This window comes from Sciurus carolinensis, chromosome 5 (assembly GCF_902686445.1).
Source record: "Sciurus carolinensis chromosome 5, mSciCar1.2, whole genome shotgun sequence".
NCBI lineage: Eukaryota > Metazoa > Chordata > Mammalia > Rodentia > Sciuridae > Sciurus > Sciurus carolinensis.
In genome coordinates this window covers 150,473,569-150,494,990 of record NC_062217.1, presented here as the reverse complement: position 1 = coordinate 150,494,990, position 21,422 = coordinate 150,473,569, and the positions used below count along the sequence as shown (strand labels likewise).

Below are 21,422 nucleotides of genomic sequence, written 5' to 3'. Positions count from 1 at the left end.
TTTTTTTTTTTTTTTTGGTACTGAGGATTGAACCCAGGGGTACTTTACCACAGAGTTAAATTCCCTAGCCCTTCCCCTTCTATTTTTTATTTTGAGACAAGGACTCACTAAGTTGATAAGCCTTTCTTTGAAATTGCAATCTTCTTGCCTCAGCCTCCTGAGTCACTGCAGTTACAGGTGTGTGCTACTGGGCCCAGCAAAATCAACCATTTTTTCTTGGTTCCTTTTACTAGTGAGGGACCTTCCTTTGTTCCTTCCTCCCTTCCTCCCTTCATTTTTTCCTTTCTCCCTACCTTCTTCTGTAGGGGGAATGGACCCAGAACCCTTTTCATGCTGTCACACACTCTATTGCTGAGTTACCCTGGCACTATTTGTTTCCCACTTTTTTGTTATTGGTGCATTATCATTGTACATAATGGTGGAATTTGTTGTTACATATCATACATGCACATAATATAACTATAAATTGATCAATATTACTCCCCTGCAATTCCCCACTCCCTTCCCTCCTCCCACACCCTGGTCTCTTTTCTCTGTTCTGCTTATCTCCCTTTGATTTTCATGAGAACCTCCACTCTGACCTTTCTTTTCTTTTTTCCTTTCTAGATTGCACATATGAGAGAAAACATGACCCTTGGCCTTCTGAGTTTGGCTTGTTTCACTTAACATAGTCATCTCAAGTTCTGTCCATATTCCTGCAAATGACATAATTCATTTTTATTTTGAATAAAACTCTATTGTATATATGTAACACATTTTCTTTATTCATTCATCTGTTGATAGACACCTAGGCTGGTTCCATAGTTTGGCTATTGTGAATTGTGCTGCTATAAACCTGGGTATGCATGTATCACTAGTATGATGACTTTAATTCATTAGGATAAATACTGAGGAGTGGCATAGCTGGCTAGTCCTTTTTTTTTTTTTTTTTTTTTTTTTTAATACTGGGGATTGAATCCAGGGGCACTTAAACACTGAGCCACATCCCCCTTTTTCTGTATTTTTTATATTTTATTTACCCACAGGGTCTCACTGTGTTGCTGAGGCTAGCTTTGAATTCGCAATCCTCCTGCCTCAGCCTCCCAAGCCACTGGGATTACAGGAATGCATCACTGTGCCCAGCCATTCTTAGTCTTTTAAGGAACCTCCATGCTGATTTCCATAGTGGTCGCACTAATTTTTCAATCCCATCAGCAGTTAAAAAGGGTTCCTTTTTCTCCACATCCTCTCTAGGATGTTTGTATTCTTGATGACTGCCGTTCTGACTGGTGCAAAATTTTAATGTAGTTTTGATTTGCATTTCTGTGATTACTAATGATATTGAATATTTGTTGAAAATTTGTATTTCTTCTTCTGAGAAATATCTGTTTAATTTTTTCACTTGTTAATTGGGTTATTCAGTTTTTTGGTGTTGTGGTTTTTTTTAAATTTATTTTTATTGTAAACAAATGGGATACATGTTGTTTCTGTTTGTACATGGAGTAACAGCATACCATTTGTGTAATCATACATTTACATAAGGTAAGGATGTTTGAATCATTCTCTTATTTTCCCCTCCCCCCACCCCTCCCACCCCTCTTTTCCCTCTATACAGTCCCTCCTTCCTCCATTCTTGCACCCCTCCCACCCCCCATTATGTGTCATCATCCACTTATCAGTGGGATCATTCATCCTTTGGATTTTTGAGATTGGCTTATCTCACTTAACATGATGTTCTCCAGTTTCATCCATTTACCTGCAAATGCCATAATTTTATATTCTTTATAGCTAAGTAATATTCCACTGTATATATATATATATACACCACAGTTTCTTTATCCATTCATCAATTGAAGGGCATCTAGGTTGGTTACACAGTCTGGCTATTGTGAATCGAGCAGCTATGAACATTGATGTGGCTGTATCTCTGAAGTATGCTGATTTTTAAGTCCTTTGGGTATAGGCCGAGGAGTGGGATAGCTGGATCAAATGGTGGGTCCATTCCAAGCTTTCTAAGGAATCTCCACACTGCTTTCCAGAGTGGCTGCACTAATTTGCAGCCCCACCAGCAATGTATGAGTGCACCTTTTTCCCCACATCCTCTCCAACACCTATTGTTGCTTGTATTCTTAATAATCGCCATTCTAATTGGTGTAAGATGGAATCTTAGTGTAGTTTTGATTTGCATTTCTCTTATTACTAAAGATGGTGAACATTTTTTCATATGTTTGTTGATTGCTTGTAGATCTTCTTCTGTGAAGTGTCTGTTCATATCCTTAGCCCATTTGTTGATTGAGTTATTTGTATTCTGCGTGTAGAGTTTTTTCAGTTCTTTATATATTCTGGAAATTAGTGCTCTATCTGAAGTATGAGTGGCAAAGATATTCTCCCACTCTGTAGGCTCTCTCTTCACATTGCTGATAGTTTCCTTTGCTGAGAGAAACCTATTTAGTTTGAATCTATCCCAGTTGTTGATTCTTGCTTTTATTTCTTGTGCTATGGGAGTCCTGTTAAGGAAGTCTGATCCTAAGCCAACAAGGTGAAGATTTGGACCTACTTTTTCTTCTATAAGATGCAGGGTCTCTGGTCTGAGTTCAAGGTCCTTGATCCACTGTGAGTTGATTTTTGTGCAGGGTGAGAGATAGGGGTTTAGTTTCATTCTGTTGCATATGGATTTCCAGTTTTCCTAGCACCATTTGTTGAAGAGGCTATCTTTTCTCCATTGCATATTTTTGGCACCTTTGTCTAGTATGAGAAAATTTTATTTATCTGGGTTTGTGTCCGTGTCCTCTCTTCTATACCATTGATCTACCTGTCTATTTTGGTGCCAATACCATGCCATTTTTGTTACTATTGCTTTGTAGTATAGTTGAAGTTCTGGAATTGCGATACCCCCTGTTTCATTCTTCCTGCTAAGGATTGCTTAAGCTATTCTGGGTTTCTTAATCTTCCAGATGAATTTCATGATTGCTTGCTCTATTTCTGTAAGGTACGTCATTGGGATTTTAATTGGAATTGCATTGTATCTGTATAGCACTTTTGGTAGTATGGCCATTTTGACAATATTAATTCTGCCTATCCAAGAACATGGGAGATCTTTCCAACTTCTAAGGTCTTCCTCAACTTTGTTCTTCAATGTTTTGTAGTTTTCATTGTAGAGATCTTTTACCTCTTTGGTTAGATTGATGCCCAAGTATTTTATTTTTTTTTGAGGCTATTGCAAATGGGGTTGTTTTCCTCATTTCCCTTTCAGCTGTTTCGTCGCTTGCGTATAAAAATGCTTTAGATTTATGCGTGTTGATTTTATAGCCTGCTATTTTGCTGAATTCATTGATGAGGTCTAGAAGTTTTCTGGAGGAAAATTAAATATAAAATCCTCTAAATATAGAATCATGTCATCCGCAAATAGTGACAGCTTAAGTTCCTCTTTTCCTATTCGTATCCCTTTAATTTCTTTAGTCTGCCTAATTGCTCTGGCTAGAGTTTCGAGGACAATGCTGAATAGAAGTGGTGAAAGAGGAAACCCCTGTCTTGTTCCCGTTTTTAAAGGGAATGGTTTCAGTTTTACTCCATTAAGAATGATGTTGGCCATGGGCTTAGCATAAATAGCCTTTACAATGTTCAGGTATGTTCCTACTATCCCTATTTTTCCTAGTGTTTTGAGCATGAAGGGGTGTTGTATTTTGTCAAACACTTTTTCTGCATCATTTGAAATAACCATATGATTCTTATCCTTAAGTCTGTTGACATGATGAATTACATTTATTGATTTACGGATGTTAAACCATCCTTGCATTCCAGGGATGAACCCCACTTGATTGTGGTGCACAATTTTCTTAATATGCTTTGTCAATATTTTGTTAGGGATCTTTGCATCTATATTCATCAAGGATATTGGTCTAAAATTTTCTTTCCTTGATGTTTCTTTTCCTGGTTTGGGTATGAGGGTGATATTAGCTTCATAGAATGAGTTTGGTAGGGTTCCCCCCTTTTCTATTTCCTGGAATACTTTGAGAATTATTGGAATGAGTTCTTTGAAGGTCTTGTAGAACTCAGCTGAGAATCCATCTGGTCCTGGGCTTTTCTTGGATGGTAGATTTTTAATGACTTCTTCTATTTCATTGCTTGATATTGATCTATTTAAATTGTGTATGTCCTCCTAGTTCAGTTTGGGAGGAGCATATGTCTCTAGAAATTTTTCAGTGTCTTCAGTAGTTTCTATTTTGTTGGAATACAGATTTTCAATGTAGCTTCTAATTATGTTCTATATCTCAGTGGTGTCTGTCGTGATATTTCCTTTTTCATCATGAATTATAGTAATTTGAGTTTTCTCTCCTTCTCTTTGTTAGTGTGGCTAAGGGTTTGTCTATTTTGTTTACTTTCTCAAAGAACCAACTTTTTGTTTTGTCAATTTTTGAATTGTTTCTTTTGTTTCAATTTCATTGATTTCAGCTCTGATTTTAATTATTTCCTGTCTTCTACTACTTTTGCTGTTATTCTGTTCTTCTTTTTCTAGGACTTTGAGCTGTAATGTTAGGTCATTTAGTTGTTGACTTCTCATTCTTTTCTGGAATGTGCTCCATGCAGTGAATTTTCCTCTTGGTACTGCTTTCATGGTGTCCCAGAGATTTTGATATGTTGTATCGTCATTCTCATTGACCTCTAAGAATTTTTTTATCTCCTCCTTGATGTTTTCTGTTATTCATGTTTCATTCAATAGCATATTATTTAGTCTCCAGGTGTTAGAGTAATTTCTGTTTTTTATTTTGTCATTGATTTCTATTCTCAGTCCATTATGATCTGATAGAACACAAGGCAGTATCTCCATTTTTTTGCATTTCTTAAGGACTGCTTTGTTGCATAGCATATGGTCTGTTTTCGAGACAGTTCCATGTGCTGCTGAGAAGAAAGTGAATCTGCTCATTGATGGATGGAATATTCTATATATGTCTATTAAGTCTAGGTTATTGATTGTGTTATTGAGTTCTATGGTTTCTTTGGTTGGTTTTTGTTTGTTTGGAATATCTATCTAGTAGTGACAGCAGTGTATTAAAGTCACCCAGAATTATTGTGTTGTGGTCTATGCATTTCCTGAAATTGAGGATTTGTTTGATGTACATGCATGCACCGTTGTTTGGGGCATAAATATTTACTATCATTATGTCTTCCTTATTTATGGTTCCCTTAAGCAGTATGAAATGTCCTTCTTTATTTCTTCTGACTAACTTTGACTTGAAGTCCACTTTATCTGATATAAGAATGGAAACCCCTGCTTTTTTACTGAGTTCATGTGCGTGGTAGGTTTTTTCCCATTCTTTCACCTTTAGTCTGTGGATGTCTTTTTCTATGAGATGAGTCTCTTGCAGGCAGCATATTGTTGGGTCTTTCTTTTTATTCTTTTTCCATTCTGCCAGTCTAAATCTTTTGATTGATGAGTTTAGGCCATTAACGTTCAGGGTTATTATTGAGATATGATTTGTATTCCCAGTCATTTGGCTTATTGGTTTTTAAGTTGGCTTGGTTTCTCCTTTGAGTGGTTTTTCTCTGAGGTAGTTCCTCCCTTTGCTGACCTCCATTGTTGTTTTTCATTTCCTCCTCATGGAATATTTTGTTGAGAACATTCTGTAGCACAGGCTTTCTATTTGTAAATTCTTTTAACTTTTGTTTATCATGGAAGGATTTTATTTCATCTTCAAATCTGAAGGTAAGTTTTGCTGGGTATAGGATTCTTGGTTGACAACCATGTTCTTTCAGAGCTTGAAATACGTTGTTCCAGGCCCTTCTAACTTTTAGAGTTTGGGTTGAGAAGTTGGCTGCTATCCGTATTGGTCTCCCCCTATATGTAATCTGATGCTTTTCTCTCGAGGCCTTCAAAATCCTATGTTTATTTTGAATGTTAGGCATTTTCATTATAATATGCCTTGGTGTGGACCTGTTGTGATTTTGTGCATTTGGTGTTCTGTAAGTCTCTTGTATTTGATTTTCCATTTCATTCTTCGGTTTTGGGAAATTTTCTGATATTATTTCATTGAATAGGTTGTTCATTCCTTTGGTTTGTATCTCTATGCCTTCCTCAATCCCAATAATTCTTAAATTTGGTCTTTTCATGATGTCTCATAGTTCTTGGAGATTCTGTTCATGATTTCTTTTTTTTTTTTTTTTTTTTTTTGGTGCTGGGGATCGAACCCAGGGCCTTGTGCTTGCAAGGCAAGCACTCTACCAACTGAGCTATCTCCCCAGCCCTCTGTTCATGATTTCTTACCATCTTCTCTGTTTGGGCAACATTATTTTCAAGATTAAATATTTTGTCTTCATTGTCTGAGGATCTGTCTTCCAAGTGGTCTAGTCTTTTGGTGATGCTTTCCATTGAGTTTTTTATTTGGTTTATTGTTTCCTTCATTTCAAAGATTTCTGTTTGTTTTTTTTTTTTTTTTTTTTTTTTGAGAATCTCTATCTCTTTGTTGAAATGATCTTTTGCTTCCTGCAGGTGCTCTTTCAGCTTAGTGGTATTATCATTCATTGCCTGCATTTGCTCTCTTATCTCATCCTTTGCTTCACAAATCATCTTAATCATGTATAATCTGAAGTCCTTTTCTGACGTTTCTTTTAACATACTGTCATTGGATTCTATTAATATAGAATCTAGATTTGTTTGGATCATTTTCTTCCCTTGTTTTTTCATGTTGTTCATGTACCCTCTAGCAGTGCAGATCTGGGGTATTGCAGATTTCCCCCTGTAGGCTTATAGTGGCCCTATAGGTTTCCAAAACCCTTTCTTTAAGTGGAGATCAATATTAGCAGTGCCCAATTCAGACACTATGCAGTCCTAGACCAAATAGCCCCTATGAGGACAATAACAAAATTGTCATAATAAACAGAATGAGTTCAAATATAATCTTCAGTAAAACAAACAGATTTGCAATAAGGTCTGCAGTTTCAAATGGAGGACAAAGAGGATGAAGAGGGATGTAGAATGTGGCTGTTAATGGGATAAGAAAAGAATATATAGAAGTTCTAGATAATAGAAAGGGTGAGAGTGTAATCAAAAGAAATTGGATGTTAGCATGCAAAAAAGGGAGAAAGAGACTCTGAGGGAACAGGTAAACAAAAGGAAAAGAGAGCAAGAAAAGTAAAGAAATAAAAACTTAAAATTTTTCAATAAGGAGTAGAAAGAAAATCTACAGTATAACAGTCATATAGTAATGAAACCTCCCAGAGTTCAGTAGCCTGATGCATGAGAGGTATGTGGCAATGAGCTTCAAGCCTCCAGCAGGCATCTCAGGATGGGTTTTACCCTACCTAAAGGTCAGAGCTACAGCTTCCAGGATTATCCAAGATGGTGGCTCTGGCTTCCAAATGTATTGGCAAATGGGGAGCTGCAGCTCAGGGTGTGGCCGTGGTCAGCAGGAGGTCCTGGAGGCGGGATGTGGTTGGTGAGGCAGGGGATCTGGGGGTCAGGTGTGTTTGGTGTGGTTGTGGGATCCTGGAGGCTGGTTGCAATTAGTCGGTCTGGGGTCCCGGTGATAGGGTGCAGTCAGTTGGTCTGGGGGTCCTGACAGCCAGGAGCAGTCAGTAGATGTGAGGGCCCCTGAGGCAGGGAGTGATCGGTCGGACTGAGGGATCCTGGAGATGGGGCTCGCTCAGTCCGGCCAGGGGTTCTACGGGGCCTGGCTGTTGTCTCAAAATGGCGGCAACTATGTGTAATCAAACCTGCAGGTACTGTAACAGTGAACTTCCAGGCAACAGCAGGCAGGTGGTGCTCCACTAGCGGTTATCGATCAGTTTGCTGACTGTTGTCGGATGATCGGGAGGTAAACCTCGTGCGTTGGGTGATGGATAGGTGTAAGGCAGGCGGTGGACAGGTGAGAGGCAGGCAAATGGTGGATGAGTGCCTGACAGTGAGCAGTCAAGAAACAGATATCCTCTGCTTGAAACCGGAGTTACGAGCGACAAGGAACACAGCCTCCCTCTAGTCTGCCATCTTGGATCTCTGGTGTTGTGTTTTTGATATATCTAGATATGAATTCTTTGTCAAAAGAGTAGCTAGCAAAGATTTTCTCCTATTCTGTAGTTTCTGTCTTCACATTCTTGTTTCCTTTGCTGTGCAGAAGTTTTTTAATTGGATACCATCCCATTTGTTAACTCTTGGCAGTATTTTCTGAGCTTTTAAGGTCCTATTGAGAAAGTCATTGCCTGTGCCTGTATGCTGGAATATTAACCCTATATTTTCCTCTAGGAGCTGCATAATTTCTGGACTAATTCCTAGGTCTTTCATCCATTTTGAGTTGATTTTTGTGCAGGTTGAGAGGTAAGGGTCTCGCGTCATTCTTCATATAATTAACCAGTTTTTGTAGCACCATTGTTAAAAAGGCTGTCTTTTTGCAATGTATGTTTTTGACACCCTTTGCCAAGGAGCAGATGACTATATCTGTGTGGAGTTGTTTCCATTGGTCTGTATGTCTGTTTTTATGCCAGTACCTTACAGTGATTGATTTTATTTTGAGACAAGTTCTCACAAGGATGCTTAGGGCCTCACTAAATTGCTGAGGCTGGTCTTGAACTTCCCATCCTCCTGCCTCAGCCTCCAGTGCTAGGATTACAGGTGATTACCACCATGCCCAGCTAGCTTTTGATTTTGGTATGCTGATTCTTTCCCTGGTACTTTGCTGAATTTGTTTATTAGCTCTAGCAGTCTTTTGTGGAGTTTTTTTTTTTTTTTTGGATCTTCTAGTACAGGATCATACCCTCTCAAACAGTGATAATTTGACAACTTCTTTTCTTATTTGTATCCCTTTTATTTCCTTCTCTTGCCTAATTGTTCTCACTAGAATTTCTAGCACTGTATTAAATAAGAGTGGTGAGAGTGGACATCCTTGTCTTGTTCCAGATTTTAAAGAAAATACTTTCAGTTTTTCCCCACTTACTATGAGATTGGCTTTGGGTTTTCGTATATAGCCTTTATGATGTTGAGATATGTTCCTTCTATCTGGTTTTTTTATCATGAATGGGTGCCCCAGCCTTATTTTTAACAGAACAGAGAATGTAAATTGGTGCCCTTACATAGCCTTCACAGTGTCTATAAATCCCCTGAAATTAATCCCAACTCTGTGGACACACTTATTTTCTGAGGACTTGATTTGTAATTTTGATCAGATTCTCATTCATTACCCCCTCACACACACACAGAAAAAGAACCACTGTCTTATTTTATGTTTGTATATATAGTTTTGTGAATGTATATATAGGCATGGACTTGGTCTTGACCTGAATGGAGAGAAAATCACCTCTCTTGTATTTAACCTTGAGATTATAGGCTCTTGTTTCAAAATGTAGTTGATGAGTGGTAGAAAAGAAGAACACACCATGAATGCTAACTTCAACATTTATTTTTCCTTCTCAGTGTTGGAAGGCTGCATTTTAGGTAGCTAGATTATCAAACAGTGGGTATTAGAAATAGAAGAGCAGCTTATTCTCCCTTAGTAATAAATTTCAGGGATGAAGGTCAGTTTGATTACAATTCTTCCTTCTGATGTCAGAAACAATCAGAGACAACATTTATTCACCAACGACTAGGGATTTTGGAAATATTTCACTCTCTAGTGTTTTTAACTTATCAGGGCACTGTCATTGTAATGATTTCTTATATTATGTTCCACAGGAAGAGCAGATGGACTAGTAAGAGGAAGAACATTTGCAACAAGGTCTAAACCTCAAGGTCCAATAGAAATATATTTTGAGTCACATATATCTGTATTTTCAAACATGTGAAATCAATTTTAAAAACATTTTATTTAACCCAAAGTATCCCAAATATTATTGTTTTAACATCTAATTGAAATAAAACAGTATTAAGTGAAACATTTTGCATTCTTTTTAAAATCAGGGAGGTATTTTATACTTTCAGCACATCTCAGTTCACATAATAAATTTTCATTGAAAATAATGTATATTTAGGTTTCATAAAATTGTAGTTGAAAAAGAGTAATATACCCATTATAAACATACTAGAAAGATTTCCAGTAACTGCACTGAAGACCTAAAAAAATTTTCCTTTAACCTGTGCATCCACATTGATAAAACTGATTCATGTTTTTTTTCTAGAATTCATTTGACTTTGAAGCAAAAGCATATCAGTTTCAAAGCTACCTCTTTCCAGGTTAAGTAAATTCACTGATTTTTGTATCAACATCAAATTCAAAGAAGTATGGCATAAATTGTAAAGCAACTCTAAATTTATCAATATCAACAAAGCATTTGTCAAAAATTCCTTATAATTTTTGCAGCTGTTTCACATTATACTGTCACTGACATTTAAAATCTCCGACATATTGATTCACAAAGAAAAATGTATTATTGATATTGTGGAAAGTTTCAATTTCAGCATAAATGGCCACAGAATAAGGTTTTCTTTCCTTGGGACTTCAAATTTAACTCATTTATATGTGGTGTAATACAGATGAGAAAAGCTGTTATGTATTTGCTCGATTCTTAAACATTTTGTCTTTGATATTGGACATTTGATATTTTGTCTTGAATATTTGGCAGGCATGCAAGAAAATCTTGAGTTCTGATAACATATAGCAAATTTTTGTAAACTTTTCCACTACTTAACCAGTGAGCATTAGCAAAAAACTCAGGATCATTAAATTTATTGTCTTCTACTTATTTTAACTATTACATACACTGGTGATGTTCATATAATTTGCAGGTATATTCCAAATGATTTTAGCAAAAGTATTCATGACACTTCAGAGTCTGCTACAGAACACTGTGCACAAATATTTTAATATATACCAGGCGTGTAATAAAGCAGAAGGGAAACATCAGTCTTATTTTAAAATTCCAATAAATCTGAATCTTTGGCTTAATATAGCTAGAGTACCAATCATGTGATAGAAAAATTTTAAATCTTGTCAAATTCTTCATTGGCAGATGTAGAAATGTTTTTTGTTTAGTTTTGCTTGGGATTGAACTCAGGACTTTGGACATGCGAGGCAAGTACTGTAACCTTGGGCTATATGACCAGTCTTGGCAGATGTGTAAGATTCAAAAATACATAATGCCATAGACCTTGGAGACTTAGGAAGGAGGATTGCCAGTTCAAGATCAGCCAGGGAAACTTAGCAAGACATGTTTCAAAATAAAATATGCTGTACTTTGGGTTTTTTTTTGTTTTTGTTTTTGTTTTGTGGTGCTGGGGATTTGAACCCAGGGCCTTGTGCTTGTGAGGCAAGCACTCTACCAACTGAGCTATCGCCCCAGCCCTCAAAATGAAATAAAAAAGGACAACAAATGTAGCTTAGTAGAAGAGCATTCCTAAGTTTGCTACAACAACAGAAAAGCTCAAAATTATTAGTGCCCTGAGTTCACGTTTTTAGGCTATTGTCAAATTTTCTTTGTGTATTCAAAAATCCTTTGAGAGAAATTGTACCTAAAGGGTATACCTAATGGGAGGAGGGGAAGAATAGAAATTCATGGATTAGACAAAGGGAAGGGAGGGGAATAGGAAAAGGAAAAAGTTTGAATGAGTCTGACATAACTTTCCTATGTACACATATGAATACACCATAGTGAATTTCATCCACAAGAATGGGGTCTTAATTAGAATAAGATATATTCCATGCTTGTATAATTATATAAAAATGGAATCTATCATGTCTAAAAAGAACCAGTAAAAAAAAGAATGCACCAAAATGTTAGGTAGTATCGTTTAAATCTAAAGACTCTAAAGAAAATTTAAAAATTTTTTAAATCAGTTGATCTTTGATATCCTTAGAAATGTCTTGTATTATTTTTCCATGTGACATATACTCTGATACTTTTTATTTTATTTTACTTTTCTAAAAAGGCTGATTTAATCCACTAAATTGATTTCACTATCCATACCGATAGGTGTTAATTTAATATGAAAGACTACTTTAGGTGCAGTTTTCTGAAATAGGTGGTGGTGGGAAATACGTAGGCATGTGCTTTGAGAGAGTGAAATGAAGTAGCAGCAAAGTGATTGGGATAAAGGAGACCAGGAAGGAAAATGCAATGGTACAAAAAGCAAATGAAAATGGAGAGTTCATTTCAGGAGCTTTTTAATTATTTATTTATTCATACTTTTATACATACATACATACTGGAGTTTGAACCCAGGGTCACTACCATTAAGTTCCATCCCAGTCTTTTTTATTTTGAGACATGGTCTTGCTAAATTGCTGAACCAGGAATTTGTAATCCTCCTGCCTCAGCCTCCCAAATTGCTGAGATTATTAGGGGGTGTGCCACTGTGCCTGACTCAGGAACCTTTTTAAAAGACAAAATATTCTGAATTGATTGGGGGTGCTGGGAAAGAGAGAAGGAAGAAGAAGGAGAGATAACACTATTTTCCAACTCAGGAAACTGAGCAGATAAAGTGTCTTTAATAGGAATAGGGAGGTCAGGGAGGAAGGCACAGGTGTATGTATGTAAAATCATGGATTCTTTTTTGTGGTACTAGAAATTGAACCCAAGAGAGCTTTACCACTGAGCTTCAGCCACAGCCCTTGTTAAGTTGTCAAGACTGACCTCAAACTTGCAATCCTCCTGCCTCAGCTGCTGTGGTCCATGGGATTTCAGGTGTGAGCCACCTTGTCTGGCATCAGTTCTAGTTTAGACAAAGTATGTGAGTGGTATTTGAAGGAAGTTGATAGTAGGTGACCTTCTATAGCACAGAAATTGGAATTAGAAACAAAGAGAAAGGTAGGATTTTACTCCAGGAAAGATAGTTCAAGTTATGACAGAGGATGGGATGCCCTGGGAAGAAGAAAAAAAAAGAATGAGGGTAGCCTGTATGCCTTTATGGTTAAGAGAAGGCGGGGGTTGGGGGGAAGCTCAAGAGGGGCCAGCATTCCACAAGGAGGTGAATTAAGAGTAGAAAAGCTGCTGAGATATCAAGCTGAGCATTGAGGAAACAAGACTAGTTTGGTAGCTAAGATTAATAGATACCTTGAGTGATGGCAGAAGATAAATTAAAAAGGGTTAAGCAGTAAGTCATGATAAGAAAGAAAAAAATTCAAGTTAGTTCAAAACCCTCTTCACCCCATCTTGATTTGTCCCAGAAGCATTGTAGTGGCAGGGCTCCCCCACTGCACCCTGCTCCATGGGCCTCTAGACAGTGACTTGAATGATAAGTCGTGTTTAAGGGTCCTTAGTCCCTACTCAGAATCTGCTTGGCAGTCATTTTTCTCTGTCAGCACTGAGTAGCAGTGTCTGGCTGCCCTGCTCCCCACCTGGGCTCCAGGCTGGATGTGGGAAGCCAAGGCAATGAACATTTCCTCAGTGGTGAGGTGAGCACTGCACATAATCAGGCAATGCTACTTTGAACAGCACATCCAGGCAGGGCTCAGAGCTTTAGTGCCTCGAGTCTGCAGATATTGAGCAGTTGAGATTGGTGGAGCAGACCATCTTACCTTCTTTTTTTTTTTTTTTTTTTTTTTTTTGCGGTTCTGGGGATCAAACTCAGGGCCTTGTGCTTGCGAGGCAAGCACTGTACCAGCTGAGCTATCTCCCCAGCCCCCATCTTACCTTCTTGTTGCCCACTGCTTGGAGGAAGATTCTCTTCAATTCTGTATTCTTCTTGAGGAGGCAGAATGGAACTCCAAGCTGCTTGACTGAGCCATGATGGCCATCACCATAGTGATCTTCCAGAAATGTCTTGTATTTTATGGGCAGTTTTGGGGTGGATATAATTGAAGGTCTTTCATTTTTTTATAAAGTATTTTTAAGTCTTACTTCCTGACAAAAGGTCCATAATAATAATAATAATAATAATAATAATAATAATAATTTATTTTACCATATCTCCAACTAAAAGTGGTTGTAATAATGAAAGATACAAGCTCAAATCCTATTAAAAATCATTAATTTTTTTTATTGGACATTTAATTCTGATTTTAGACATTTAGAATTCATTTTAAATGTTTAAATGTTAAGAAGAAACTTATTGGGCTGGGGAGATAGCTCAGTTGGTAGAGTGCCTGCCTCACAAGCACAAGGCCCAGGGTTCAATCCCCAGCACCACAAAAAAAAAAAAAAAAAGAAGAAACTTCTTATTAAATTCACTTTTGTTTAGTGAAATGAATGTTTTGTTTGTGGTGGTAAGGATCAAACCTAGAGAAAGTACTCTACCACCAAACTACATTACATCCCAGCCTTTTTTTTTTTTTTTTTGAGACAGGGTCTCACTAGGTTGCTTATAGTTGCCGAGTCTAGATTCAAACCTGCAATCCAATCTCCCTGCCTCGGCCTCCTAAACTGCTGGGATTATAGGCGTGCACCACTACTCCCGGCTCCAAAAATGTTTTTTAATATAGTTTATTGTTATCATAAAACATAAAATAATAACATGTAAAAGCATGGTTTTATTTTATTTTATTTTTTTAATTTTTTTGCAATGCTGGGGATTGAACCCAGGGCCTTGTGCTTGCAAGGCAAGCACTCTACCAACTGAGCTATCTCCCCAGCCCAAAAGCATGGTTTTAGATGCCATGCAGTCATTTCATTTTTCCATGCTGATGGAAATTGCAAAATTGCAGTTCCATTCATCATAAAGCTTATAACAAACCTTCTTCTAGTCTCTCTTTTTCCCCCTTAATTTACTGTTCTGAACATAGTTTTATCTTTTGCAATTAACTTTTGCATATCTATTCAGTTCTTTATCAATACTGTGCCCTCATTTTATTTTATCCATTAATCCAATCTAGCCAGATTTGATTTAATCTGATCTAATCATTGATGCTGAGGGTTGAACCCAGGAGTGCTATACCTCTGAGCTATATCCCTATCCCTTTTTATTTTTTACTTTGAGAAGAGGTTTTGCCAAGTTGCCCAGTTGGTCTCAAGCTTGCTATTCTCCTGCCTTAGCCTATCAAGTAGCTGGGATTACAGGCATGCAGCACTGTGCCCTGCTCACTTTAGGACTTGAAATATTGCATGTAAGCCTGGTTTTCAAAATCACTATTTCTACTTGATTTCTGACAGTAGAGAGAGCAACACCTTGTGATATTAGAATATAACTCTGTGTTTTTAACCTAGTGTTCTCCAACATCAGTTGTTGCTGAAACAGGCCTAACACTGTTAGGGTAATAGATTCCTAACTATTCCTGTATACCACTAAAATAAAACTTCAGGATCAAAAGTATTGTCCCAGTTCCTGAGCCATGTTATTGAAATTAAGAAGAGGATAAAAAAGTAGTCACCATAGCTAGGCATGGTGATATGTGCCTGTAGATACATTGACTTGGAAGTCTAATGCAGGTTGATCTCTTGAACCCTGGAGTTTGAAGCCAGCCCGGGTAACAAAGTGAGACCCCCCTCCATCAAAACAAAACAAAATACCATAACTTTTTAGTAAATATTTACTTCTTGCTTAAAAGGTACCTTTCCATTGATCTAGAAGAGCAAGAAGTTCAAAAACAGTAAATTATAGAATTATTTAAGTGTATTTGGGTAGAATATACTTAGAGGAACCAAGGCTTATTTCCTTTGTCAAACAGGATGTCAGATCTTCTCCCTGTTGGTAGACATTTAAAGCACAGCTTGGTAGTTCTGTGAGGTCTAGTGTTATGAAACTGTCTTCTTTCATCTCTGCTTGTTCCAGCTTAAGTTGAAGGCATTAGTCTAGACAGGCAGAAAGTCAGATACAGAATTAGTTCAAGGGGAGGGTACCTGTATCATAGGGCATGTAAATTACTGGGGCTCCCCCGCTCCAAAATAGAGGAATATATGTTAACTGGTAGAAAGTGCTGTTCTACTTTGCCCTTAACTGTTTTGAGTCTACATATTTGATTCTTTGTAACTCTCCAGGTGAACCAGCTTCAAAATTATTTGCAAACAGCATGGTCTTGCCCCTTGAACTTCATATACTACCTAAGGTCCCACAAGCATCTCAAACTTGACATTCTGAATAATAGGCCTGATTGCCCTCACCCCTGCAATTTATGAACCTTTTCCTCTCGTGTTGGCTCTCTCAGTTAATGGTACTATTATCTGTACGGTTGCTTAAAGTAGAAATCCTAAAGTTGCTTTAGCTTCATCTTTATCTATCACCCACCTAGTCAGTGTTCTTTCAGATCTACCTTCTAAGTATTCTCAAAGTAAATTTTCCTCTCCATTCCTACAACCACTATTTTAGCTCAAGGTGTTACATTCATATTATAAGCACCTCCTCACTGTTCTGCCTTCAGACTTTGCCCCTTATAGCAGCCGCTATTCCTTCCTGCCCTCTTTTTGCAGGACCACGGACTGAAACCAGGGGCCCTCTACCACTGAGCTGCATCCCCAGCTCTTTGTATTTTTATTTTGAAACAGGGTCTCACTAAGTTGCTATGGTTAGGGCTGGTCTTGAGCTTGTGATCCTCCTGCCTCATCATCCCAAGTTACTGGAATTACTGGCATGCATCATCAGGCCCAACCACTCTTCAGTCTATTCAGTTATTAGAGTTGGATTTCAGAAGTGTCTTTATACTGCTAGTAGGAGTATATATTGGTAGCATCACTTTGAGAGCAGTTGGGCAATATTTCATAAAATCAAAGTTGCCGGGCTGGGGAGATAACTCAGTCGGTAGAGTGCTTGCCTTGTAAGCACAAGGCCCTGGGTTCAATCCCCAGAACCCAAAAAAAAGAAAAGAAAAAAAAAAAAAACAAAGTTGCCCAAACCTTATGACCCAATAATTTCATTCCTAGATGTATTTCTTTTGAGAAGCTTTCCCAAACAAGGATATAAAAATAAAACATTTGTTGCAGTATTTTTTAAACTTTTATTTAAATATTTTTTTTAAAATTCTTTTCATATAATGTCTCATAATCTATTATCCTTCCCCTCCCCATCCATCCCACCCCTCTCCTCACTGCCCTCTTTTCTTTTCTTTTTCTTTTTCTTTTTCTTTGTACCAGGGATTGAACCCAGGACCTTACACAGGGTAGGCAAGCACTCTTTAACACTGAGCTACATCCCCAGCCCTGCTTCAGATCTTAAGAGAAAATAGGAAATAACAGTGTCAGCAGCTCCTGGATTAACCTAGTATAACCAGGATGTATGGTTTGGAATTATTACCGGAGTCCCTTTCCTCAATGATGAATTGAATTGTTTATCCCAACCCAGTAGAATTTACTGACTTCTAATTCTCTTCAGAATAATAAGATAGCCAAAAGATTTTAATTATCCAAAATGGGGTTCAAAGACAACGAAAGCCACTTTGAAGTGAATTATTGATAGCTTTATGCATTGTTTTTCTTTCTTTTTAAGTAACAAGTCTCAGCAATTAATTCTGGTTTTTATCCTTGTAGACTTACTGAATTATAAGTGACATTAAGGATGCCTTTAAAAACCTTCTCATTGGCTGAATGATGGGCTGGGCTACTGTCATTTATGTAAACTAGAGGCCCTGTTGAAGGAATCTGTGCGTTTTGATGCTGTTTCACAGTCCACTAGTGTAGGTATTTACATGCCTTACTGTTGTTGGCAGCAAGGTGTTTGCTCAAGCTCTTTGTGGGGTTAAAGGTTCTTTTTTTGTGTTTCTCACCAAGGACCTTCCCAAATGGATATCCGTATCTTATAAGCCAAAAGAGAACCAAAGAAACTCTTACAAATAATGAGCAGCTGCAAAGCAGAACCATTTAGTCCCTTCAGTGTGTTTGGTGGAGATCAGGGACTAGAGATTTGAGTGTGGCTTTCAGTGAGGCAGCTGCATCACCAGCTGGAGACTGACACTGCGGAGGACTGCACAGCACAGCTGAGATCCCTCCACTCTCCCAGGAGACCTAAAGCCCTGCCTTCAACTGAGAAAACTACTTCCTGTTTACATTGAGTTTAGGGGGAGAAGGTTTACAGAACCTGCCTTAGACTCTCCCAGAAGCATCTTTGAGTCAGCAGGAACAGATAAGACCCCAACAGGTCACAAAGGTTGTCCTGTTTCCCATTTAGTCAGAAAAAAAATGTAAAATGAAACCCTAAGAAAAGAGGTATACCTTTTCACTTTAGTTACTGGAAAATTTTGACTGTTTATTTAATGAATGAACCTAATTAACTCGTAAACTTCTTTTGTATAATTAGAAAATGTGGATTTTAGTCTCCATCCCTGTAAGAAAATGTGCCAGCACATCTCTCCCCTTTCCTTGCCTGATTAAAGCCACTGATATTTCACACTGCTCAAGCACCATCTTCAGAATGCCTTCCCTGAACACCCCACTTGGGCTGAGTACCCCTCCTCTGTGCCTCCATGGCAACCTTTGTCTATATTTTGTCTTAGTCCTTCGCATGTCATAATGAAATTATGTCTGTGGTAATGTCTCTTCTGCTAATTTATAAGCTCCATGATATCTAGGATCCCATTTTATTCATCTCCCCCATTGTCTGGCATAGTACCTGCATATAACAGGTATTCAGGTGTTTGTCAAACAGACTGAATTATCAAGAGTCATAAGTGGTTCTGGCAAACCCACCACTTCAGATACAATAGTACTCTCTTCTGGGAGCAGAGTGTTCCTTGACTATATGAGAAGGCATTCACTTTTCAGAGTAAGGGAAGAGGAGAAAATACAGAAGTTCTCTTTCTAAAAGGGCATTGATAGGATAAAACAAAATTCTGTAATCACTTCAGATTTTTCCTTTTGTAGCATCACCTTTTTAGGAGGGGGGGAAGTTATCACTCTTTCTGGTATTTTGGAGACAAAGCAACTAATAACTTCTTTGTGAGCATAAAACAATTACACCCAGCCTCCTGTAGAGACAATCTGCCAGAGCCAACTGCCTCACCCTTCACTTGGGTTTCATTTTCTTATTCTGGAATTTCATAGACTCTCCCCTAAAGACCTTCATCTTGTTGCACTATTATGATGAATGTTTAGAACTGGCTCTCGCCCCCTGCTTTACCAGCTATTACTGGAGGTGCTGTCAAAATCAGGCCTCAAATTTATCCTCCCATCAAGTCCTCTCCTGGGCAGCACTGTTTGGTTCCCAGTAGTAGTCATCTACTTTCAAGCCCCTCCTTTACCCACCTCCCACTGCCCTTGAATGGAAGGGAACTGCAGGTCCTGTTGCAAACAAAGAGCCGTGGGACAAAGTACAATTGCAAATCACTTTCTACCACAGCTTTTTGCTCTCTTCTAGGCCTGGAGAGAAGGGCCTGTGAATACATGTGCAGTGAGACCTCTGGTAATTTCAGTGGCAAGCCTATTCTGTGGCACTTCTTCAGTTAGCCAAGCATGGCTGTCTCCCAGCAGTGTCTCCAGAATCTCCTCTCTGTAATGAGTTAGAAGTTTATTGGTTTCTGGACACAGGAGCCTTACCTGCTTCAGTCTATTCTTATCTTCTTGGAGTAATATACATGTGGTATTTGATGAGTTTTTTAAATGACTTATATAATTTTTGAATTTGTCTCCATAGCTACTACTTTTTTTTTGTTTTTGTTTTTTGGTACCAGGGCTTGAACCCAGGGGCGCTTAAACTACTGAGCCACAGCCCCAGCCCTTTTTTATATTTTATTTAAAAATAGGGTCTAGGACTGGGGATATAGCTCAGTTGGTAGAGTACTTGCCTTGCAAGCACAAGGCCCTGGGTTCAATCCCCAGCTCAGCAAAAATAAAAATAAAAATAAATAAATAAATAAATAAATAAATAAATAATAAAAATAGGGTCTAGCTGAGTTACTTAGTGCCTTGCTGAGTTTCTGAGGCTGGCTTTGAACTCGTAATCCTCCTGCCTCAGCCTCCCTAGCTGCTAGGATTACAGGTGTGTGCCCCCCAATTCCACAGCTACTCTTACAACCTTCCCCTTGTGAATGTTTTGGTTGGAGGAAAAAACAAAAACAAAAAAACTCTGGGTCTCTCACTTAGTAGGTTGGCATTTGGTCAGTTTGGGAATTTCATTTTGCTTCTCGAGATTATTTGCAGATATAGGGCCCAAAGGTGCTCAGGTGTCATTTGTAATCTTAGGATAGATATTCATTTCTCTGGCAAACAGTGGATTTTGTTAAATAATAGATACTAACTAGAGACCGCTGGGGCTTTGGTCTCGCGCTCTTTCCGCAGTCAACCGCGTGTCTGTAAGGCCTGGTGGTTCGGGTGGGCGCAGCTCTGCTGAGCAGCCCCGGGCTTTAGCTGATGGGCTTTCTGGCATTTGCAGAGATGAGAAGCAGAGCTGCAGATGGCAGTTTAAAAGTAATGGATGGAACCCCAAAATGAGTAAAGATGGATGCAAGCAGGTCTGGGTGGTTACCAGGAATGAGAAAGCAGAGATGGTGTAATGGCCAGTTACATCCACCTCATGCGCTGTTCAGAAGTTAAGTTGAACTATCGAAGGTATTGGGTATGGACTTAGAAGAAAGTCATGTGAAACCCATCATCTTAAAGTATTGCACTTAAGGATCTTTGTGATGAAATTTCTGTAAATGGTGCAGTCTCAGCCTCAGTTTCTGAACCTGGGAAAGGATCCTCTAGCAGCCACATTGTGGCAGCCACTGTGGACCTGAACCCCAAGTGGAATGTCTCTCATGTGTCTACTGAGTGAGGTAACTGTAAACTGCTTTGCCAAAAGGTTATCTCCCAGTGCTGCCCAGTGGGATCTGCACAGCCCTGCTTCTGCTAATGCCTATGAGTTAAATCTCCCCCAAATAGAATCATTTAAGAATTCTTCGTGTACAACCAGAGAAACGATAGTTGTACACCATTTGTGTACAATGAATCAAAATTTAAAAAAATAAAAGAATTCTTTGGGTTTCATCCTCAGAAATAGCCAAGGGTGGGGGGATAGATACTGACTAGGTTGTTAAGAAAATGTGACCCTTTAACCTTAAGGCTAGCTCATTAATAAAGCTGATACTGGGGCTGCCCTTAATGTTGGAAATCAGCATTCCTTGGTAATATTTCTATTACTGAAGAAAAGGCAGATATATTGTAATGAAGTTTTACCTTTTTTGAGAGAGACAGATCATCAACTTCATTTAGGCAAAATGTTTGTTTATTCTTCATTTAATTTTTGAATTACTAAAATGGCCCATTCTCTTTACCTTACTAACGGATCTAACCCAGCTCCCCTGCTTTTTACCACATCCATTCTCTCCACCTCTTAAGGCTCCTTTCTCTAGCCAATCCCACCACCTGCTCTCAGTAGCAACACACAGACTTCTTATAGGAAAACACTTGTCATAGGTCTCAGAACAACATAAGTCACTGCCAGAGAAAGCAGCCTGTTTTTTCAAAGCTGACAAGAAGGGTGATGCTCTCCATCACAGTGGGCGGGCAAGCAGCCAGGGCCAAGCAATGCCACATCTCAGTGGTTAGCACCTGCAGGCTCAGAGCTGACAGTGCACTGTAATAAGATTCATCTCTGTTCACTTAACTGATGTGGGCTTTATGGTAAATGTTTGCCTGCTTAATTGCTTTGGCAGTCTTGCTGATTGCCTTTCCTGAGGAGTTCT

The 21,422-nt window shown here is 38.4% G+C and overlaps 1 protein-coding gene and 1 long non-coding RNA gene across 2 annotated transcripts in view; one reads left to right on the top strand and one right to left on the bottom strand.

Annotated features, from left to right (window-relative positions):
* The window catches only part of Armh3 (armadillo like helical domain containing 3), a 195,373-nt gene that overhangs the window by 133,463 nt on the left and 40,488 nt on the right, over positions 1-21,422 (top strand).
* LOC124985121 (uncharacterized) overlaps positions 15,362-21,422 on the bottom strand; it is a 48,023-nt gene continuing 41,962 nt past the window's right edge. Inside the window, exon 3 of the long non-coding RNA XR_007108807.1 lies at positions 15,362-15,624. This is a non-coding gene — a long non-coding RNA (uncharacterized LOC124985121). The remainder of the gene's footprint in view (positions 15,625-21,422) is intronic.